We start from the raw sequence: 22,935 nt of genomic DNA, 5'->3' as shown, positions 1-22,935 counted from the left end.
AGCGGGACCACTAAAACTATGAATTTTAGAAAAGCAAAGTTCAATCAAATTAGGCAGGCACTAAGTTTGGTGAACTGGGATAATGTACTACAAGGGGAGGACACTGAAGGGAAATGGCAAGATTTTAAACTTATTCTCAATCAATATTGTAGTATGTATATCCCATATGGAAACAAAATGTCTAGGAATAAAAAAAGGCCTCTGTGGATGAATAGAAAGGTTAGGGATAAAATGAAGAGGAAAAAGAATGCCTATAAGGTCCTAAAACAGGAGGGGACCAAGGCTGCACTAAGCAATTATAAGGAGTGCAATAAAAATTGTAAAAAAGAAATTAGGCTGGCAAAGATCGAAGCTGAAAATCAAATCGCTAGGGATATCAAATCTAACCCAAAAAAGTTTTACAAGTACATCAACTCTAAAAAAAGAAAGGTTGACTGTAAAGGACTCCTAAAGGATGAGGGTGGGAACTCAATGGTGGATGACCAAGGTAAGGCAGAGTTATTAAATGCTTTCTTTGCTCCTGTCTTCACAAAGGAAACAGCACTGTTGCAAATTACAGAGGCAGAAGAGTCTCAATCTTCTAACTGTAATATTAAATACTTAACGCAGGAAGAAGTGAAGGCAAGACTAAATAAATTAAAAATAGACAAGGCACCTGGCCCAGATGGCATGCATCCTCGGGTCCTAAGGGAATTAAGTTCAGTTATAGAAAAACCCCTTTATCTTATCTTTTGTGACTCTCTTTCAACTGGCAGAGTCCCAGTGGATTGGCGTACAGCCCACGTTTTCCCATTATTTAAGAAGGGCAAAAAATCAGATCCAGGAAATTATAGACCTGTAAGCTTAACATCAGTTGTATGCAAACTATTTGAGGGGTTACTAAGAGATACTATACATGACTTCATAGTAGAAAATAATCTTATTTCTCAGCATCAACATGGGTTTACTAAAGACAGGTCCTGTTTGACTAACATGCTCAGCTTTTATGAGGTAGTGAACGCTAATATGGATATTGGGAATGCTGTAGATGTGATATACTTGGACTTTGCAAAGGCCTTCGACACTGTTCCCCACAAAAGTCTGGTGCAAAAGTTGGGGATGCAAGGACTGGGGAAGAGTCTGTGTGCATGGATAGGGAACTGGCTAATGGACAGAAACAAAGAGTTGTGGTCAATGGATCGTACTCAAAATGGGAGACTGTTAGCAGTGGGGTCCCACAGGGGTCTGTACTGGGTCCAGTGCTCTTCAATTTATTTATTAATGACTTAGTAGATGCAGTAGTTTGCAGATGATACAAAATTGGGCAGAATCATCAACTCTCAGGAAGATAGTGTCATATTGCAACAGGATCTGGATAGCATGGCTATATGGGCACATACATGGCAGATGAAATTCAATGTTGAAAAATGTAAAGTCATGAATTTTGGTCATACCAATGGTCTAGCACCATACAAAATAAATGGGATACAGTTGGGGACATCAAACTTGGAGAAGGACTTTGGAGTACTCATCGACAACAAGTTAAATAATCGTACTAAATGCCAAGCCGCTGCAGCTAAGCTAACAAAATTTTGGGATACATTAAAAGGGAAATAAAAACTCAAAATGCTAGCATAATATTGCCCCTGTTTAACTCTCTAGTAAGGCCACATCTGGAATATGGAATTCAGTTCTTGGCACCACATTACAAAAAAGATATTGCAGTTTTAGAGCAGGTGCAGAGACGAGCAACAAAATTGATACGTGGGATGGAAGGTCTCACTTACCAAGAAAGGTTAGATAAACTGGGTTTATTTAGTCTAGAGAAAAGATGCCTTAGAGGAGATCTAATTAACATGTATAAATACATCAGAGGGCAATATAATAGCTTGGCGGGTGAGCTTTTTGTCCCTAGGCCTTCTCAAAGGACTAGAGGACATGATTAGGGATGCTCATTCGGATTCCCCGGAAATGCAATTTCCGAAATTCCGATCGGAAATTGCATTTCCGCATCGGAATGCGGAAATCGGTAATGCAAGTGCCGTAAATCGCGGAAATTTCCGCCGGAAATCACGGAAATTCCACCCGACTTTAACACCGTTTTTCTCAAAAACTATAAGGTCTTTTTGAAAACTTTTTTTTGCATCTTGTTCACAAGATTCAGTTTAATAAACCCTGAAAATTTGGTGTGTCTAGGACTTAAGGGGGCTTTGATATAAACCGCTAAAGTCGGCAGATTTTTACTGCAATGTAAAATGCAGAAAATCTGCATCTGCCTGTTTTCTGCATTTTACATTACAGTAAAAATCCGCCGACTTTAGCGGTTAATAGCAAAGCCGCCTTCAGTCCTAGACACACCAAATTTTCTGGGTTTATTAAACTGAATCTTGTGAACAAGATGCAAAAAAAAGCTTTCAAAAAGACCTTATAGTTTTTGAGAAAATCGATGTTAAAGTCGGGCAGAATTTCCGCGATTTCCGGCGGAAATTCCGCATTGGAATGCGGAAATTGGTAGCAGAAAGCGGAATCGGTAATCGGTACATGACGGAATGCGGATTTACCGCGGAATCAGAAATTGGCATTCCGACCATCCCTAGACATGATCTGCGCATGGAGGAAAAACGTTTTAGGCCCCGTTCACACTTGCGGTTTTGCAAAAACCGCACCGGATGTCCGGACCGCACCGGAGCCGGATCGGACCTGAACCGTACGGTTCCTGTCCGGATCCGGTCCGGATCCGGTCCGGTTGCATACGGTTTTCGTGCGGTATGAACACGGTTGCGGTCCGGATCCGGATTCTTAAAGAGATAACAACCTGTATAAATACCTGGGGTTGTGGGAGGTCAGCAGAAGCTCTGGGGTCATTGTTGGAGACAGCTGGACGTGTGGAGACCATCCTTGGATACAGAGACAGCAGTTGGGACCATGGATCCAGTCATTTTTTACGCTTATTACCTGGGAATTCTCTCCTTCCTGTTGTTTACCTACTACTATGTGGGGAGAAGGCGTGCTCCTCGCAGGAGATGGTGGGTGCACCCTCTACTAGCCAGGAGGCAGAGGAAGGGAGAGTTCCAGGCCCTCTACCGGGACCTCAGACGACACCCACAGAAGTTCTACAGCTACACTCGGATGTCTATTCCCCTGTAAGTATATAGGCCTAAATACACCAACCCCCACCATTCCTAAACACCCCACCCTCACCCCCACAACACCTCATCCCTGTATACCTAGCTAAACACACCACCCTGACCCCCACACCCCTGTATACCTAGCTATACACTACACCCCCACCCTCCACAACACTCCCAAACCTCTGTAAACACACCTCCCCCATCCTCCACCCAACACCTTGTCCCACAACATACTTTACAGCTTCTTCCTTTACATCTCCTGACAGGTTTGATACCCTTTTGGAGATGGTGAAGGATGACCTTAGGAAGAAGGATACCACGTTCAGGAGAGCAGTCACACCACAAGAACAACTACTCATCACACTGAGGTATGTAAAAACAAATTTTTTTATTGCAAAAACAACCACTTTCCAACATGGAAACATTCTTCCAACATGGAAGACAAAAAAATAACATATCTATGGTATAGCCCGGTCAGTTTTAAGGAACACCAACCACCAACTTTGTGCTGGAAGAGTTGTAGGGCATAGCTGCCCAAGTGTCTTTCGGGGACACCAGGCCCTAATAAATTGAAGTGCTTCAAAAACCTAACCACTGGCACAGGACCCTCTGAGCCATGGATGAAGGACACAGGTCAGTGAAAAGGCTAGGCCTCTCACCGACCAGTCAAGGTGTCCTTCATCCATGGCTCCAAGGGTCTTGTGCAAGTGGTTAGGAACAAGAACAAAGTGAGGAGCAAGAGGAACCGATGGCAGAGGTGCATGGCTACAGGTGCAGTGCAACAGGCACAAGGTTGTGACCCAGGTAGTGTCTTTCGGGGACACCAGGCCCTAAAATTGAAGTGCTTCAAAAACCTAACCACTGGCACAGGACCCTCTGAGCCATGGATGAAGGACACAGGTCAGTGAAAAGGCTAGGCCTCTCACCGACCAGTCAAGGTGTCCTTCATCCATGGCTCCAAGGGTCTTGTGCAAGTGGTTAGGAACAAGAACAAAGTGAGGAGCAAGAGGAACCGATGGCAGAGGTGCATGACTACAGGTGCAGTGCAACAGGCACAAGGTTGTGACCCAGGTAGTGTCTTTCGGGGACACCAGGCCCTAAAATTGAAGTGCTTCAAAAACCTAACCACTGGCACATGACCCTCTGAGCCATGGATGAAGGACACAGGTCAGTGAAAAGGCTAGGCCTCTCACCGACCAGTCAAGGTGTCCTTCATCCATGGCTCCAAGGGTCTTGTGCAAGTGGTTAGGAACAAGAACAAAGTGAGGAGCAAGAGGAACCGATGGCAGAGGTGCATGACTACAGGTGCAGTGCAACAGGCACAAGGTTGTGACCCAGGTAGTGTCTTTCGGGGACACCAGGCCCTAAAATTGAAGTGCTTCAAAAACCTAACCACTGGCACAGGACCCTCTGAGCCATGGATGAAGGACACAGGTCAGTGAAAAGGCTAGGCCTCTCACCGACCAGTCAAGGTGTCCTTCATCCATGGCTCCAAGGGTCTTGTGCAAGTGGTTAGGAACAAGAACAAAGTGAGGAGCAAGAGGAACCGATGGCAGAGGTGCATGACTACAGGTGCAGTGCAACAGGCACAAGGTTGTGACCCAGGTAGTGTCTTTCGGGGACACCAGGCCCTAAAATTGAAGTGCTTCAAAAACCTAACCACTGGCACATGACCCTCTGAGCCATGGATGAAGGACACAGGTCAGTGAAAAGGCTAGGCCTCTCACCGACCAGTCAAGGTGTCCTTCATCCATGGCTCCAAGGGTCTTGTGCAAGTGGTTAGGAACAAGAACAAAGTGAGGAGCAAGAGGAACCGATGGCAGAGGTGCATGACTACAGGTGCAGTGCAACAGGCACAAGGTTGTGACCCAGGTAGTGTCTTTCGGGGACACCAGGCCCTAAAATTGAAGTGCTTCAAAAACCTAACCACTGGCACATGACCCTCTGAGCCATGGATGAAGGACACAGGTCAGTGAAAAGGCTAGGCCTCTCACCGACCAGTCAAGGTGTCCTTCACCCATGGCTCCAAGGGTCTTGTGCAAGTGGTTAGGAACAAGAACAAAGTGAGGAGCAAGAGGAACCGATGGCAGAGGTGCATGACTACAGGTGCAGTGCAACAGGCACAAGGTTGTGACCCAGGTAGTGTCTTTCGGGGACACCAGGCCCTAAAATTGAAGTGCTTCAAAAACCTAACCACTGGCACATGACCCTCTGAGCCATGGATGAAGGACACAGGTCAGTGAAAAGGCTAGGCCTCTCACCGACCAGTCAAGGTGTCCTTCACCCATGGCTCCAAGGGTCTTGTGCAAGTGATTAGGATCAACAAAGTAAGGAACAAGAGGAATCAAAGGCACAGGTGCAGGACTACAGGTGCAGTGCAACAGGCACAAGGTTGTGACCCAGGTAGTGTCTTTCGGGGACACCAGGCCCTAAATTATTAGTGCTTCTAAAACCTAACGACTGGCACAGGACCCTCTGAGCCATGGATGAAGGACACAGGTCAGTGAAAAGGCTAGGCCTCTCACCGACCAGTGAAGGTGTCCTTCACCCATGGCTCCAAGGGTCTTGTGCAAGTGATTAGGATCAACAAAGTAAGGAACAAGAGGAATCAAAGGCACAGGTGCAGGACTACAGGTGCAGTGCAACAGGCACAAGGTTGTGACCCAGGTAGTGTCTTTCGGGGACACCAGGCCCTAAAGTTCAAGTCCAGCAAAACCAAAAGTTAAAAAGCCCTGTGATGGTATCCTTCCTCCGAGGATCGGAGGTATTCAGAGGAGCATGTCCAGGAACAATTTGACTTTTTTTCAAATTGTATCGGCACCACTACTAGAAAAGGTGGGAGTTGCTGCCTGGAAATCTGGACTCTCTTGGGTGCTGGTCGTGGATGAGCTGGACCCTGACAGCGGTGGCCCATATTGACTGCCTCTGTAGCCGGTGTACATCTGTGATGATTGCCAGGTGGGCACCGCTGTTGGTTGTGGGGGTCTAAAAATTGGTGGTTGCAATAATGGCGTGTCCATGTGCTGTTTAATCACCTCCAGCAAATTGGAATGGCACGCCATCAGGTTTTGTGAAGGCACCTTTTCAAGATATGGTATTAGAGACATCACAGTGTGAAAACACGGGTGTGCCTGCAATTTCAGTAGTTCCTTGCTTTGTTGATGCATTTGCTGCATCATGTTCTGCAGCTGGCCCACCGACTGATGATGCTGCGCACGCAGTTGGTCGATTTCTCCTCTGTGCATCTCATGCATCATTTTAAGCTCGTCCCTGTAGTGCCCATGTACAGCGTCAAGCTCACATTGCAGTGTAGTGATGTGGGACTTGTACTGCTCCATGATATGGCCCCTGTCCTCATCTTGCAACTGCCGGGTTATGAGAGTTTGGTGGCTCTGAAGAATCCCGAGAAGTCCGGAGACAGCCCCGGACATCTCGGACTCTGTCTCTCTCCTTGTTGGGGGGAGGGTACCTCGACGCCTCACTGGTGTGGTGGTCCTCACTGGTGGTGTGGCAGCATCTTCCCGTCCTCTGGCCTGTGTCGGGGTTGCCCTGCGCGCTGGTTGTGCTGCAGTCTCTCGGTGCTCCTCACTTTGTTCTTGTTCCCCTGGAGCTTCCATAGCGGTCGATTGTGGAGGTTCAGCTTCTTCCACACTCGGTCCTGCAACCTCAACATCCAAGCTCTCTTCTGCCAAGTCATCATCAAAGGACGGAGTTGTGATTAAGGACTCCCTCCTCCTACTCCTCGCCTCGGGGCAATAGGTTACATCGGCGACGTCATCATCCACCAAGCTCTCCTCACTGCTGAACCGTGCCTCCTGGGTCGGTTCCTCTTGCTCCAAATTGTCTTCAGTCCTGTAGATAAAAAAAATATTTATTGGTGTGCCAAACAGCATGTGGCGTCAATTCACAGAGCTAGCAAACACTAGCAATCACTTTATCACCCGTTTCTACCCAACATTTGATAAAGCTTGTGAGAAAAGTTCGCTAGCCATGGGAATTGAGGCCATAGCAATACATGGCCGAAGTCATGGTAATGAGCTCTCAGTTCCTGCCCACAGTAGTGGTACTTACAGTCTAGGTTCCAGGCTTGCATTGATGAAAGACAATTGCTTGGCAAATTGGTAGTCTTTTTGTCGCCTTCCCCCGCCACTGCCACTTCGTTCGGCAAGTTTTTTCTTCCGTAGCCATTTCACATATGCATCCCGTATATTGCGCCACCTTGTCTTGTACCTTTCTCCTGTAACGACATGAAAAATTGATTTCGATTATTTCTCTTGTAGGTACATCGCAACTGGACAAACATATACATCGCTACATGTCACATTTCGTATTGGGAAGAGCACGGTGGCAGGCATCGTCGTGAGGACTTCGAGGATCCTTTGGACGCGACTGAGGGCCAGATACATGCCTGTGCCGGACACCACGAAATGGGAGGAGATCGCCAAGGGCTTCTGGACCGAGTGCAAGTTTCCTAATTGTGTTGGCGCACTGGATGGGAAACACATCCGGATTCAGAAACCCGTGGGGAGTGGCAGCCATTATTTCAACTATAAAAAATACTTCAGCATTGTTCTAATGGCAGTGGCAGATGCGGACTACAAGTTTGTGTACGTGGATGTGGGGTCGTACGGTAGTTCCAATGACTCTGGAATTTTCCAGCGTACGACCCTTTGCCGGCTGATGGAGGAAGGCAGACTGCGTCTCCCCCGTGACAGACCCTGGCCTGGGACAAGGGCACCGGCCTACCCCTATGTGTTTGTGGGGGACGAGGCCTTCGCCCTGTCCGACCATGTAATGCGTCCGTACCCAGACAGGGGACTTGATGCCAGCCAGCTACACTTCAATGCTCGGTTGAGCCGTGCAAGGAGAATGGTGGAGTGCACATTTGGGATCCTGGTGTCAAAGTGGAGGGTGTTCCACACGCCCATGCTGCTGAAACCGGGCAACGCAGTTGTCGTGGTGAAGGCAGCATGCATCCTCCACAACTTTGTGCGGCAGGAGGAAAGAGAGACTCCGGAACCCCCGAATGTGCTTCCACTAATGCCCCTGCGGAGGTATGCAACCAGGCCAAGGGTAGTGTCACTGCGGAACAGGGACCAACTGAGACTTTATTTTACCACACCACCTGGACGAGGGTGAATGTTTGGTTTTTAATTTGTTTTGTTGAAATGTGTTTATTTTGGAGTTTCAAGTTTGAGTGATTTTAAATGTATTAATTTTTTACAATAAATTGATGTATAATAATTGGTCATTGTGTATGTTTTATGTGCACAGGTGGGGTACATCGCAGGTGGGTGGGATACATCACAGGTGGGTGGGATACAGCACAGGTGGGTGGGATACAGCACAGGTGGGTGGGATACAGCACAGGTGGGGTACAGGTGGGTGGGATACATCACAGGTGGGATACATCACAGGTGGGGTAGAGGTGGGTGGGATACATCACAGGTGGGGTACAGGTGGGTGGGATACATCACAGGTGGGGTACAGGTGGGTGGGATACATCACAGGTGGGGTACAGGTGGGTGGGATACATCACAGGTGGGGTACAGGTGGGTGGGATACATCACAGGTGGGATACATCACAGGTGGGGTAGAGGTGGGTGGGATACATCACAGGTGGGGTAGAGGTTGGTGGGATACATCACAGGTGGGGTAGAGGTGGGTGGGATACATCACAGGTGGGGTAGAGGTGGGTGGGATACATCACAGGTGGGGTACAGGTGGGTGGGATACATCACAGGTGGGGTAGAGGTGGGTGGGATACATCACAGGTGGGGTACAGGTGGGTGGGATACAGCACAGGTGGGGTACAGGTGGGTGGGATACATCACAGGTGGGATACATCACAGGTGGGGTAGAGGTGGGTGGGATACATCACAGGTGGGGTACAGGTGGGTGGGATACATCACAGGTGGGGTACAGGTGGGTGGGATACATCACAGGTGGGGTACAGGTGGGTGGGATACATCACAGGTGGGGTACAGGTGGGTGGGATACATCACAGGTGGGGTACAGGTGGGTGGGATACATCACAGGTGGGATACATCACAGGTGGGGTAGAGGTGGGTGGGATACATCACAGGTGGGGTAGAGGTTGGTGGGATACATCACAGGTGGGGTAGAGGTGGGTGGGATACATCACAGGTGGGGTAGAGGTGGGTGGGATACATCACAGGTGGGGTACAGGTGGGTGGGATACATCACAGGTGGGGTAGAGGTGGGTGGGATACATCACAGGTGGGGTACAGGTGGGTGGGATACAGCACAGGTGGGGTACAGGTGGGTGGGATACATCACAGGTGGGATACATCACAGGTGGGGTAGAGGTGGGTGGGATACATCACAGGTGGGGTACAGGTGGGTGGGATACATCACAGGTGGGGTACAGGTGGGTGGGATACATCACAGGTGGGGTACAGGTGGGTGGGATACATCACAGGTGGGGTACAGGTGGGTGGGATACATCACAGGTGGGATACATCACAGGTGGGGTACAGGTGGGTGGGATACATCACAGGTGGGGTAGAGGTGGGTGGGATACATCACAGGTGGGGTACTGGTGGGTGGGATACATCACAGGTGGGATACATCACAGGTGGGGTACAGGTGGGTGGGATACATCACAGGTGGGGTAGAGGTGGGTGGGATACATCACAGGTGGGGTACTGGTGGGTGGCATACATCACAGGTGGGATACATCACAGGTGGGGTACAGGTGGGTGTGATACATCACAGGTGGGTGGGATACAGCACAGGTGGGGTACAGGTGGGTGGGATACATCACAGGTGGGATACATCACAGGTGGGGTACAGGTGGGTGGGATACATCACAGGTGGGGTAGAGGTGGGTGGGATACATCACAGGTGGGGTACTGGTGGGTGGGATACATCACAGGTGGGATACATCACAGGTGGGGTACAGGTGGGTGTGATACATCACAGGTGGGTGGGATACATCACAGGTGGGGTACAGGTGGGTGGGCCACGGGTGGGTGGGCCACGGGTGGGTGGGCAACACGTGGGTGACACAAATCCATAGCAAAAGTTGAATACATCACAAGCTTAAACCACAAGCCCCCCCCAAAAAACTTCTAGTCAACATACCCTCTGTGCCTTGCTGTCTCTTGCTCAAGTTCTCAAAGTCCTCCACATACAGCTTGGCAATTTTTTTCCACAGGCCTCTGCATTTTTTGATGTTGCTGTGGTCCGCATCCCCCTTGTCCCACAGGGCTGGTACCTGCTGCACCTGTAGGATGAGGTCTTCTGATGTGTAGGGCCTCACCCCCTCGCTATCAGACAGATCCTGCTCCATATTGCTGCCAAAGAGCTCCAGCATGAAGTCACTGCTGCTCCACTCTGTGAACGCTGGTGCCATGTGGTCCCCATCCAAAATGGCCACCATACCATAGAGTCAGCATAGGAAGTGTGGTACAACATCCGGTTTTTATAGCCAGTGTGTTGTGCGCTCTCCGGTTCTCATTGGTTTCCATTGGCCGGATGCAACATTCCGGCTCCGGTCCGGATACGTCAGCCGGACCAGCCGGACCAAAAAATAGCGCATGTTGGAACGGACGCCGGAGTCCGGATCCGGTCCGGCTCCGGTCCGGACGAAACGGACGCATGTGAACAGTCGCATAGACTTTCATTGCTATGCCGTGCGTCCGTTTCGTCCGGTCCGCATGCGGTCCGGCTCCGGCACGGCTCCGGCACGGCGATTCCGGATAGCAGCCGCTAATGTGAACCGGGCCTTAGCCATTTATTTAGGAAAGGGTTCTTTACAGTAAGAGTGATTAAAATGTGGAATGCATTGCCACAGGAGGTCGTTATGGCAAACTCTGTACCTGCATTTAAAGGGGGCTTAGATGCTTTCCTTGCGTTGAAAGACATCCATGGCTACAATTACTAGGTAATGCCTAATGATGTTGATCCAGGGATTTTATCTCATTGCCATCTGGAGTCGGGAAGGAATTTTTCCCTTTTGGGGCTAATTGGACCATGCCTTGTAAGGGTTTTTTCGCCTTCCTCTGCATCAACAGGGATATGTGAGGGAGCAGGCTGGAGTATGGACGTATGTCTTTTTTCAACCAAAATAACTATGTAACTATGATGACACCTGCCAGGAAAAGTCCTGCAAATGTGCTGGAAATTCAAGCAGCATACAAAGCCCTGTGACATTTGGAAGACAAGATGTGTGGAATGGGCACAAATGAACATCCTATCATTGGAGGCATAGAATATCCCGGGAATACAGATCACCATTGGCAGACTCACTCCACAAAGAGTGGGTAGACAGCAACGAGTGGGCACTGTAATCTGACATATTCAAATTGATATTAACAAGTGGGGATACCCACAGGTGGATCTAATAGCGGCACTGCAGAATTCCAAATGTGCTCAATTCCTAGCGAGGTACAGTTTACCTCAAGTTCAAGCATGAAATGCCCTAACAGCAGAATGGAACTGCAAACTAGCCTATGTTTTTGCCAATCCCCTTAATATATTGAGTACTCAGAAGAATAAAGAGTAAGAAGACTACAGTGATATTACAGTGGTCATACCATTCTGGCCAAAAAAGCCATGGTTCCCGATGTTGGAGGGACTGGCACTAGAACCACCATTTACACTCCCATCCCAGGGATTTATTGACACAGGGCAGAATTCTACATCCAGACCCCAAAATACTGAATTTAATGCGGATCCGAGATGAAAAACTAACTATAACAAGTAACTTGTCTATATATCTTATCTAAAGTTTAGATAGTTTACACAGCAAATCTAGCTGCAAACAGCTTTAATAGAAAATTATTATTTCTTCCTGTGATACAATGACAGCAGCCATGTTGTTTGTAAACATTACACAGAGGCAGGCTTATCTGTATCTTAAGCAAAAAAAACCTAATCCCCCTCCTTCCTCCTCCCCTCTGCCTCTGAATTCAATGGCTAGTAACACCTCCTCCTTCTCCTGCCCAGACTGAGCTCCCATGAGCCCTTGCTACTGCCAAGGCTCTCTAAAAACCTGTGGGCGTGGTTTATTTAGTTTATAGGGAATTAGAGTATTAAAACAAAAACAAAAAAGTATTTGGCTTGAGGAATGCCCTATAAACAATAGGAAAGGAAAACAATTATGCAATGAGTAAAAGTTCACCTCGGATCCACTTTAATGTCCTTGAAAATGAGAGGCAAAAGCTACTGGGCCTAGGGTGTTCTCCTAAGAGGCCTAAGGTGGTGACAAATATGCTTCTAAAAGTGAGAAATGTCTCCACAAATAGGACTTGCCGTTAGGTATGGGACAAATTCACTAAATTTATGGAGGAAAGTAACATTAATCCACAGTGTCCAGATATACCCAGCGAACTGGAGTTCCTGCAGAAGTGAGTAAACATGGGACTTGGAGCCTGATCCATTGAAGTACAAATATCAGCGGTATCAGAGATTATCCATACACTGACTGGTTCTACAATTCGGGGTCGTTAAAAATGGCGCCAGTTATCGTAGTTAAAAAACGGCGCCCCATAGAGAACCACTATCGCTAGTTATTTTTCGTTTTTGACAGCTAAAAAATGGCGCCGGCTTTAAAAACGATATTTATCGTTTATATTTATATTTGTATTGCTCCCAAACGATATTTATCGTTTTAACCCTTGCTTTGCTGCCGTTTGGAAAATATCTGCCCGCCGGCTTTAATGTTTAATAGCAAAGCCCCCTTAAAAGCTACAAACACCAAATTTGCAGGGAATGTTAAGAAGAAAATTGTGAACAAGAGGAAAACATTTTTTTTCAGAAAGACCTTATAGTTTTTGAGAAAATCGATTTTGAATATTCTTCTTCTGACCGTGGGAAAATTAAACGCCCGCCGACTTTAGCGGTTAATAGCAAAGCCCCTTTAAATGCCAGAAACACCAAATGTGTATGGAATGTTAAGAAGAATAGTGGGAACACGAAGAAAATTTTTTTTTCAAAAAGACCTTATAGTTTTTGAGAAAATCGAGTTTAAATCTTCAAAGAGGAAATGTATCTATTTAAATCGCGTACTGACATTTCCATGGAAACTTTTTCCGCCGACTTTAGCAGTTAATAGCAAAGTCCCCTTAAATCCTAGCAACACCAAATTTGCAGGATATGTTAAAAAGATACTGGGAAACAATATTTAAAAAAAAATTGAAAAATTTTATTTATTTATTTTTTTTAAATTAAAATTTGTGGGTTATGTTCAGAGTGTGGGAAATGTTTTGAAAAAAATGACGTGGGGTCCCCCCTCCCGAGCCTCTGTAACCCCTTGTCTCCCATGCAGGCTGGGATAGCCAGAATGCGGAGCCCCGGCCGACTGGGGCTTCGCACCCTGAGCTATACCAGCCCGCATGGTCCATGGTATGGGGGGGCTTCGGGGGGGAGGGGCGGCCGAGCCTTCCCCTCCCCCCCGGAGCCCTTGTCCAATCCATGGACAAGGGGCTCTTCCCCACCTCCGGTGCCCCAGGAGGAGGTGGGGGCGACGACTCCCTGGGGGGGGTTCATGGTGGCATCTGGGAGTCCCCTTTAAGAAGGGGACCCCCAGATGCCCACCCCCCTCCCAGGAGAAATGAGTATAGGGCTACTTTGTACCCCTTACCCATTTCCACAAAGGGTTAAATGAAATAAAAACACAACAACGAGAAAAGTCCTTTAATGTTCTAAATTAACCAGAAATACTTACCTGTACCTTTAAGAAAAAAATCCCACGTCAATTAGGTCCCACGACAGTATCCTCTGTCTTGCGACCTTCTGTTACATCTTGATTGAAGATCTCCGCCGCCCCGACGCCACACACGCCGCCTCCGCCGCACTGCTCTTAGCTATACTTAGCTATACTTAGTATAGCTAAGAGCAAAAAGCATCTTTAAATTTTAGCTCCAATGGTCCCCATTGGTTCCTTAACAGACCAATGGCCGCCCCTCCCCCCCGAAGCCCCCCCATACCATGGACCATGCGGGCTGGTATAGCTCAGGGTGCGAAGCCCCAGTCGGCCGGGGCTCCGCATTCTGGCTATCCCAGCCTGCATGGGAGACAAGGGGTTACAGAGGCTCGGGAGGGGGGACCCCACGTCATTTTTTTCAAAACATTTCCCACACTCTGAACATAACCCACACATTTTAATTTAAAAAAAAAAAAATGTCAATTTTTTTTTTTTTAATATTGTTTCCCAGTATCTTTTTAACATATCCTGCAAATTTGGCATTGCTAGGATTTAAGGGGACTTTGCTATTAACTGCTAAAGTCGGCGGAAAAAGTTTCCATGGAAATGTCAGTACGCGATTTAAATAGATACATTTCCTCTTTGAAGATTTAAACTCGATTTTCTCAAAAACTATAAGGTCTTTTTAAACAATTTTTTTTCTTCGTGTTCCCACTATTCTTCTTAACATTCCCTACACATTTGGTGTTTCTGGCATTTAAAGAGGCTTTGCTATTAACCGCTAAAGTCGGCGGGCGTTTAATTTTCCCACGGTCAGAAGAAGAATATTCAAAATCGATTTTCTCAAAAACTATAAGGTCTTTCTGAAAAAAAAATGTTCCCTCTTGTTTACAATTTTCTTCTTAACATTCCCTGCAAATTTGGTGTTTTTAGCTTTTAAGGGGGATTTGCTATTAAACATTAAAGCCGGCGGGCAGATATTTTCCAAACGGCAGCAAAGCAAGGGTTAAAACGATAAATATCATTCAGGCACGGAAAAAAAAAAGTTTTAAAACGATAAATTTCGTTCAAAAGGTCTGCACTATTTTAACCTTTAAAACGATAAATATCGTTTTAAACATATATCGGGCAGAAGGGGGCGACATTTTTTTGCCGGCGCCATTTTTAACTAGATGCCTACAATTCACCAGGCCAGTAAACAAACTGAGACCTTCAAATTGTAATCTGTACCCACAATGTGATTTACCATCTCATAGTTCTAGAAGGCCTGTCAAAAATGCCTTTCAAGCCATTAGAAGAATGTAACCTGATGAACCTTACTGTCAAAACACTGTTCTTATTGGCAATCATCTCTGCCAAGCCTGTCTCAGAAATCCAAGCACTGAGCTGGGTAGCACTTTATCTACAGCTTTACTCAGATAGCGTGACACTAAAACTCATTCAACAGTCTGTACAGAAAGAAGCAGCATCCTTACACTTCAGCCAGGAATGGAACTTACCAACTTTTATCGATCCACAATCAGAAACACCTGCTGTGTTGAACATTTCAGAGATACTAAAGAGAAATCTTTAAGCGGAAATAACTAAAGAGATACGCAACATGGATAGACACTTTGTTATCCCCAGAGGCCACAGAAAGAGGTAGGCAAACTCCTGGGAGGGTCAATATGCCTGTGTAGGCTCTCACCAATTTCCACAGGCAGCCTTGGAATTCCTGGTATTGCAAGCAGCTGGTTGGCTTGGTATGCCACTATCATCCGTGCACGGATCCCCCAACTGCTTCTCACATGCTAGGCATGGTGCAGCAACGTATCAGAGCTGCTAAAATGATTGGGAATTCCATTGCCTAGCACTCGCTTTTTCTCAAGATGCCACTTGATCATGTCATAGTTATGAAACACAGGAAGTCCAAGGCAAGAGGGAATTTCCGATCATTACAGAGTCTCTGACACGTTGCTGCACCATGCTTGTCGACAGGTTAGCATGTGAAAAGGAGTCAGTGGATCCATGCCCTGATCATAGCCGCATACCAAGCTGCCCAGATTTTTGCAATATTGAAGATCCCCAGGCTGTCTGCAGAGATTTGTAAGAGCCCTCCCAGGCACATTAAATCTCGTAGCCATTTGTGTGCTGGTAGTGTGTCAGGCTTCCTCTCTAATTGACAGCTTGATCTGTGGTACTTTGAAATATCATGCAGAACCACACATAAGGAGTTTCTGACCTAATAGTATGCATGTCAGTGTGTCCCACAGCTGGCTGTGAGTATCATTAAGTATCACCACTGATTATGGGTTTGCATGGGGGCAGGGCTTTTTATATACTGTGCTTATGAAAACACATGTGGTGTGTTATGTTTTGATTTAGATGGAACTTACCATGGGTAGGTAGGGCTCCCTTTTGGGCTAACATGAAGAAATATGTGAACCAAGCACTTAATAATGTATGATACTATGGGGAGGGACGCTGCCCCACTGGGTGCACATCTGGCTATCTTGCTATGAGGAGGGGGGCTGCCTCAAACTGGGGGCACATTTGGCTATTTACACTCGGGAAGGGGCTGTATGGGGGAGTGGGGCTTATACACAAGTTAATAACTTTTTCTTGGATTAAGAAGGAAAAGTTGGGAGGGGCGCATGCGCGGCGCGGAGCGATGCAGCAGCTAGTTCCGTGAGCTCCGATCGCAGCTGAGACCTATAGCACTGTAACTCCTGAACCCCGGACTTGAGAAGAGTTTGTGAAGCACGAACCGATAGGAGAAGATTCCCCCCTGCTCCCGCATGTTTTCAGGACCGAGCAAAACTAAGGATTCCTCGGCAAGAGCGCTGGACTTTTTTAGGCCGCGAGGTACGAGTGCAGCCAAGATGGCCGCCGATAAACAGGCTGAAGCAGGGAAGGAGGCGGAAACCATCCACCGCACGGATTTCTCCCTGAAGGACATAACAGAGCTCATTACGGATTTGAAAGTCTCTTTCAAAAGCGAGATAAGAGCAGCAGTATCCACTCTCTCAGCACAGATTGAGGATCTGGGGGATAGAACGAGTAGATTGGAGTACAGAATGGATGAAGCGGCTGATGTAATTACGGAATTGCAAAAAGGGAACAAGGACCAGGAGGAGCGTTTAACATTTACAGAGGAGAAATTAGAGGACATGGACAATAGGGGAAGAAGAGAAAACATCAGGGTAAGATCTGTGCCAGAGTCTATTACGGACTTCAGACCCTTTGTGACAGCGCTTTTTAAAGCCCTAGTGCCTGATATGTCAGATGAAATGATCAGATTCGACAGAATCCACAGAGCCTTAAAGGCTCCAAGGAACCCAGACTGGCCCAGAGATATCATCTTAAAGATGCACTACCCCGAAGCAAAAGAAGCTGTTATGAAAGCTGCGAGGGACATGGGCCCGAACGGGATAGGCGAATATAAGGTGCAGATCTTCCCAGACCTCTCGCCGATAACCCTGGCAAAGCGCAGATCCTTGAAACCTATAACCGCGATTTTACAGAAAAGAGCAGTCCTTTATAGATGGGGATTCCCCTTTGTACTTCAGTTTACACTGGGCACCAAGAAGTACCAAATTAGATCGCTCCAGGAAGGTTTAAAAGCACTTAAGGAGAATGGATTCCCAGATGTCCCAGAAGAAACTATGATGGACTCCTCACTCAAAACTAAGAGGGTTGCAAGAGATTGGAGAGAAGTTAATCACCCCAACAACAAAAGGTCAAAAGAGAGACACCTGACTCCCTCCAAGATACCTAGAGCACAACGCTCAGATCAAGAGAACGGCTGAGAAGAATCCACAAACTCTGCATCTCTTCCACAACCGATAAGGAATGGGACTAAGTTCAACTTTACTCAGCAAGTATTTCAAACACACTGATTGATTGCTGGTTATCCCCTTCCTTTTCTCTAGTCCTGACCCTCTAACCTCAGTCTATTAATGATAAATTGATATTCTAGATCGGAAGGACGCTTTTATTAAGATTATTAAGATTTTTACTCTTTAAGGCTATTTGTTCGTTATATTATGACATTTAAGAGATTTAAGTTTGTTACTATTTGTTGACACAAACATCCTCCGGGGTTAGGAGTTCAACATTAGAATGTATTAGTATGATAGGTCCAGTTACGTGAATTGCAGCTCCATTCTTCCCCAAACACAGCACCCTAAAGCACGAAGAGGAAGTTCATCCTCGGTGCGATGCCTAGCAAAGCAACCTGTCTTTTATGTCAGTACAGATTGTCTGTAACTGTTTCATTAAGACACACTATAGGGACCGATAGAGAATTAGGAAGACTATATACTGAGTATCATCCTGGAAAGGTGGGAAATAAGGGCAAGAAATCTATTACTATACTAGAGAGGTACAATCTAAGGGTTAATAGAATGAGCACTGTATATGGTGGCAACATATCCTGTACCAAGCTTTATGATAATAAGATAACAACAGCACCATTTTGGAATACCTGAACATGAGAGTGTTCTCACATAACACACAAGGACTAAACAGTCCGATGAAGAGAGCCAAATTCATGAAATTTTATGATACAAAAAAACCCGCAATTGTCATGTTGCAAGAAACTCATTTTACTAGGACATCCTATCCTAAATTTTTACATAAATCATACCCCGAGGTCTATCTATCAAGCCACCCCACAGCTAAAAAAAAATGGAGTAGCTATCCTATTGCATAAAAGCTTGGCCTTTACTTTTAAAAGGAAATCAACGGACAAAGAGGGTAGATATATGTTCCTGGAAGGAGATATAGCAGGCACCCCAATATTAATAGTGAACATATATGCACCCTCGGTCAAAAATGCTACATTCTTTAAGGAAATTATAGAAGAATTACACAAATATAATGATACAAACAATATAATCATTGGAGGTGATATGAATCTAGTTATAAACCCCACCTTAGACCATCACTCCTCTGGGACTTACTCAGAGAGGGCCAAACCCCCTAAATCATTCATAAGGATGCTCAAAGAATTTAACTTAACTGATTCCTGGAGGGAAGCTCACCCTAAAAAAAAAGAATTCTCGTTCTTCTCTCACCCCCACCATAGCTCTTCTAGATTGGATCACATATTCACTTCCAAAACACTCACTATTAAGATTAAAAGCTCAACAATTATCCACTCAGACCTGTCAGACCACTCAATCATAAGCACTACCTTCATCCCACCCCGCCTTTCTACTACCTCTCGGAGATGGAGGGTACCACCATTTTTCCTTTCAAACCCCCAATTAGTGGGAAAGATTTCTAACCTCCTCACAGAATATTTTCAAATGAATAAACCAGAGGACACAACAATCAGTAACTGGTGGGATGCACATAAGGCTTACATAAGAGGCCACTTTATCAGCCTCTCCAAGGCCATTAAGAAAGACAAAGAGGCTAATAAGGTGGCCTTGGAACACCAATTACACCATCTATGGGAAAACTATCATTCCAACAGCTCCATCATTCTCTTAAAACAAATAAATACAGTAAAGGAACAACTGGATGCCATTAGATCAGAGGAGGTGGCCAGATCATTTAGATGGTTGGGAAGCAACAGATATCACTTGGCAAATAAAGCCAACACGAAGCTAGCCAGAATTCTAGCGAGTAAAACCAGAGCTCACAAATTTAACCCCCTTAAACTTCCTGGAGGAGGAATGACTCACAATCCCGAGAAGATAGCAGAATTATTCCGAAGTTTTTATGCTAAACTATATGCCAATAATAAATCCTCCACCCCAGATGCAATACAGGGTTTCCTCAAACAGATAAATCTCCCACAGGTAACACAACAACAACTGGAACTCATTAACGCACCCTTCACCCTCCAGGAAATCCTAAAAGTTATTAATAATTTAAAACCTTTAAAAGCCCCAGGTCCAGACGGACTGAACGGGCAATACTACAAGAGTTTTCAGTCAATAATCACACCCCACCTGTTGACGTACCTTTCTTCAATCAGAGATGGTAAACAAATATCCCAAAGTTCAAATAATGCCACAATAACTGTTATCCCCAAGGAAGGCAGAGATCACACAATGTGTAAAAATTATAGACCTATTTCATTAATCAATTTAGACCATAAAATTTTAACAAAGCTCCTAGCGGATAGGCTAAACACTTTTCTCCCCCTATTAATCAACTCCGACCAAGTGGGATTTGTCAGAACAAGGCAAGGAACAGATAACATAAGGAAAATTTGTAACATCGTCCATTTTGTAAATCACAAAAGCCTTCCTATGCTGCTGCTGGCGGTTGACATAGAGAAGGCTTTTGATTCACTTAACTGGGAATTTCTTTATGAGGTCTTAAAAAAATACGGCTTTACAGGTCCCTTTATTAGTATTCTTAACAATATATATTCCAACCCAACGGCATCTATACTAACTTCAGGTTGCTTCTCTGACCCCTTCTTCATTAAAAGGGGAACAAGACAAGGCTGTCCCCTATCCCCTGCCCTATTCGTACTGGCCTTCGAAACTCTGTTAGAAGCTATCAGAACAAATCCCTCAATAAAAGGTATACAGATTGGCCCAGATGTATATAAATGCAGCGCATTTGCTGATGACCTATTACTCACCCTGTCAGACCCCATCATATCGATACCCAATGCTATCCAGACACTTAAGACTTTCGGACTAGCCTCGGGCCTCTTGGGCAACCAAGAAAAAACAGAGGCACTAATTTTGAATTTCCCTACAAATCTGGAACAACAAATTAAAGATAACTTCCACTTCGTCTGGAAAAATAAAAAATTAAAATATCTAGGAATACAAATAACAGATGACATCAAATCCCTTTATGATCAGAATTACCTACCCCTCCTGAAGACAATAAAAGCCAAACTCCAAACCTAGGAGAACTTAAAAATTTCCTGGATGGGAAGGATCGCCTCAATCAAAATGATAACTTTACCCAAATTGTTATATTTATTTAGATCATTACCGATAGAAGTCCCTCGCTCGTATTTCCATAACCTACAGAGAGATATCTCAAGATTCATCTGGAATAGGAAGAAACCACGTATTGCATCATCAATCATGTATAGGCATAAAATACATGGGGGACTGGGAGTTCCCAATATTCAAAAATTTTTCCACGCTGCCAGGCTTTCTCAACTTTATAGTGCAACATTCAGAAACCACTCTTCTCAATGGAGGGAAATAGAAAATGCCTTAATAACACCTCTTAGAATACAAGATACAATTTGGTTCAAAGAAATACCGAAATCTATCTTACACACAAACAACCCAATTATCTCCTACTCCTTTAAGCTCTGGAATATGCTTCGTTTTAAATTCAAGCTGATATCCATAAATTCCCCATTGGCACCTATAACTAGAAATCCTGACTTTATCCCAGGGATAGACGCCAGATATTACAATTGGTGGACGGAAAATAAGTACATCCACTTCCAGGATATAATAAGTAAAGGGACAGGTAGCATACAATCCATAATTAACCCTCCCCCCTCTGAGGTATTTCGCTCTATTCGACTCCAGCATTATATAACCCAAAATTGGAGAGAAGGTATTCCACCTTCTCTGACCATACTAGAAAAGTCTCTTACTCAGAAGGGGGAGGTACTGAAGCCTATATCACTGTTCTATAAATGTCTTATTCTACCTTTAACACTGGAAAAAAACAAATACCAAACAAAATGGGATAAAGATCTGGGAATAGAAATAAGTGACAGCCAATGGGCATTAATTTGGAAGAGCACATCTAGTTGTTCTAGCAATGTCTCTCTGACAGAAACCTCCCTCAAGCTTTTATACAGGACCTATCTAATACCCTCTAGAATAAATAAATACAAACCACAATCCCCAAGTACTTGCTTTAGGGGATGCCCAGATAAAGGTGACCATATACACGTATGGTGGAAGTGCCCCAAGGTACAAGCCCTATGGGAACGAGTTTATGAGCTATCAACAGAACTTTGGAACTCACCTCTCCACCCATCCCCAACTCATGCCCTTCTTAATCTTCATTCACCATCTCTTCCAAGAGGAAGGAAAACCTTATTCACTAAATTCTTAGTAGCCGCTAGATCTCATATTGCCCAATCTTGGCTGTTAACTGACCTGTGTTGGGAAAAAGTCATACAAAAAATAAACTACATTTGCCTTAATGAACACATTATGGCTCTCACCACAGGTAATTCTAACTCGTTCCTATCTATATGGCAAGATTGGCTATCATCGCCATATGGGAGCCATTTGCATACACTGATCCTAGGTAATACAGGAATGACACACCCTTAGAAGGACACCCATCTTTCACTAAAATCCCAACTCTGATACTGCCCTTACTCTTACTCTCACTTTCACTGATACTGATACTCAGACACTCGGTCCAACCCACTTTAGGCTGTTTAGTTGAAAAATTAAAGCTGTATACACATTGATGGCCTACCTGTTAAAACTGTAATGTTGGTACGTTTTACCCACTAGGGGAGGTTATGTTAATCTTCCTAACCAGTTCTGTACACAATCAATGACTATCGTATGTTCTTAAATTGATACAAGCTCTTGGAATGTCATTGTAATTCTTTTCTTTTCAATAAAGCTTTTCTTGAAAGTAAAGAAGGAAAAGTTGGTACCTCGCCTTATACGCTGGTCAGCTTATACGCGAGTATATACAGGTCAGTATATCAGTTTCCATTTTTCAGCACTCTGAAATTGAAAATGTACCAAAAAGTACCGGTAGGTGAAAAGGTACTGTCAAAATTATTCTGCATATTTTCTTGCTTACTGGTGGCTTAGAAGACATTTTATTATTTTCTCCTTGGTGATATTTCACACCTCATCAATGAAATGTCTATTGAACCATCAGCAAGAAAATACTCAGAATAATTTTGATGGTATTTTTTCACCTACTTGTTGGTGTTTTCATTTGCAGAGTGGTGAAAAGTTATTTTAATTTTAAGCAGAAGATGATAAACAGAAAACGTAGGTCAAAAAGATAAACAGAAAACGTAGGTCAAAAAGTTCATTGGATCAGGCCCACATTTTCATAGACACTTGCATGTTGCATGAATAGATACAATTTGTCCATTCTCCTCTCTTTCCCCTCACACATTGCATACATTTACTGGAGAAAAAATTCTAGGGTTCAAACAACACTTATAACAGAGTAGAAAGCCCC

Source organism: Hyperolius riggenbachi, chromosome 9, assembly GCF_040937935.1.
Source record: "Hyperolius riggenbachi isolate aHypRig1 chromosome 9, aHypRig1.pri, whole genome shotgun sequence".
Classification (NCBI taxonomy): domain Eukaryota; kingdom Metazoa; phylum Chordata; class Amphibia; order Anura; family Hyperoliidae; genus Hyperolius; species Hyperolius riggenbachi.
The sequence above is the reverse complement of the archived record's forward strand: the minus strand, read 5'-3'. Positions refer to the sequence as shown.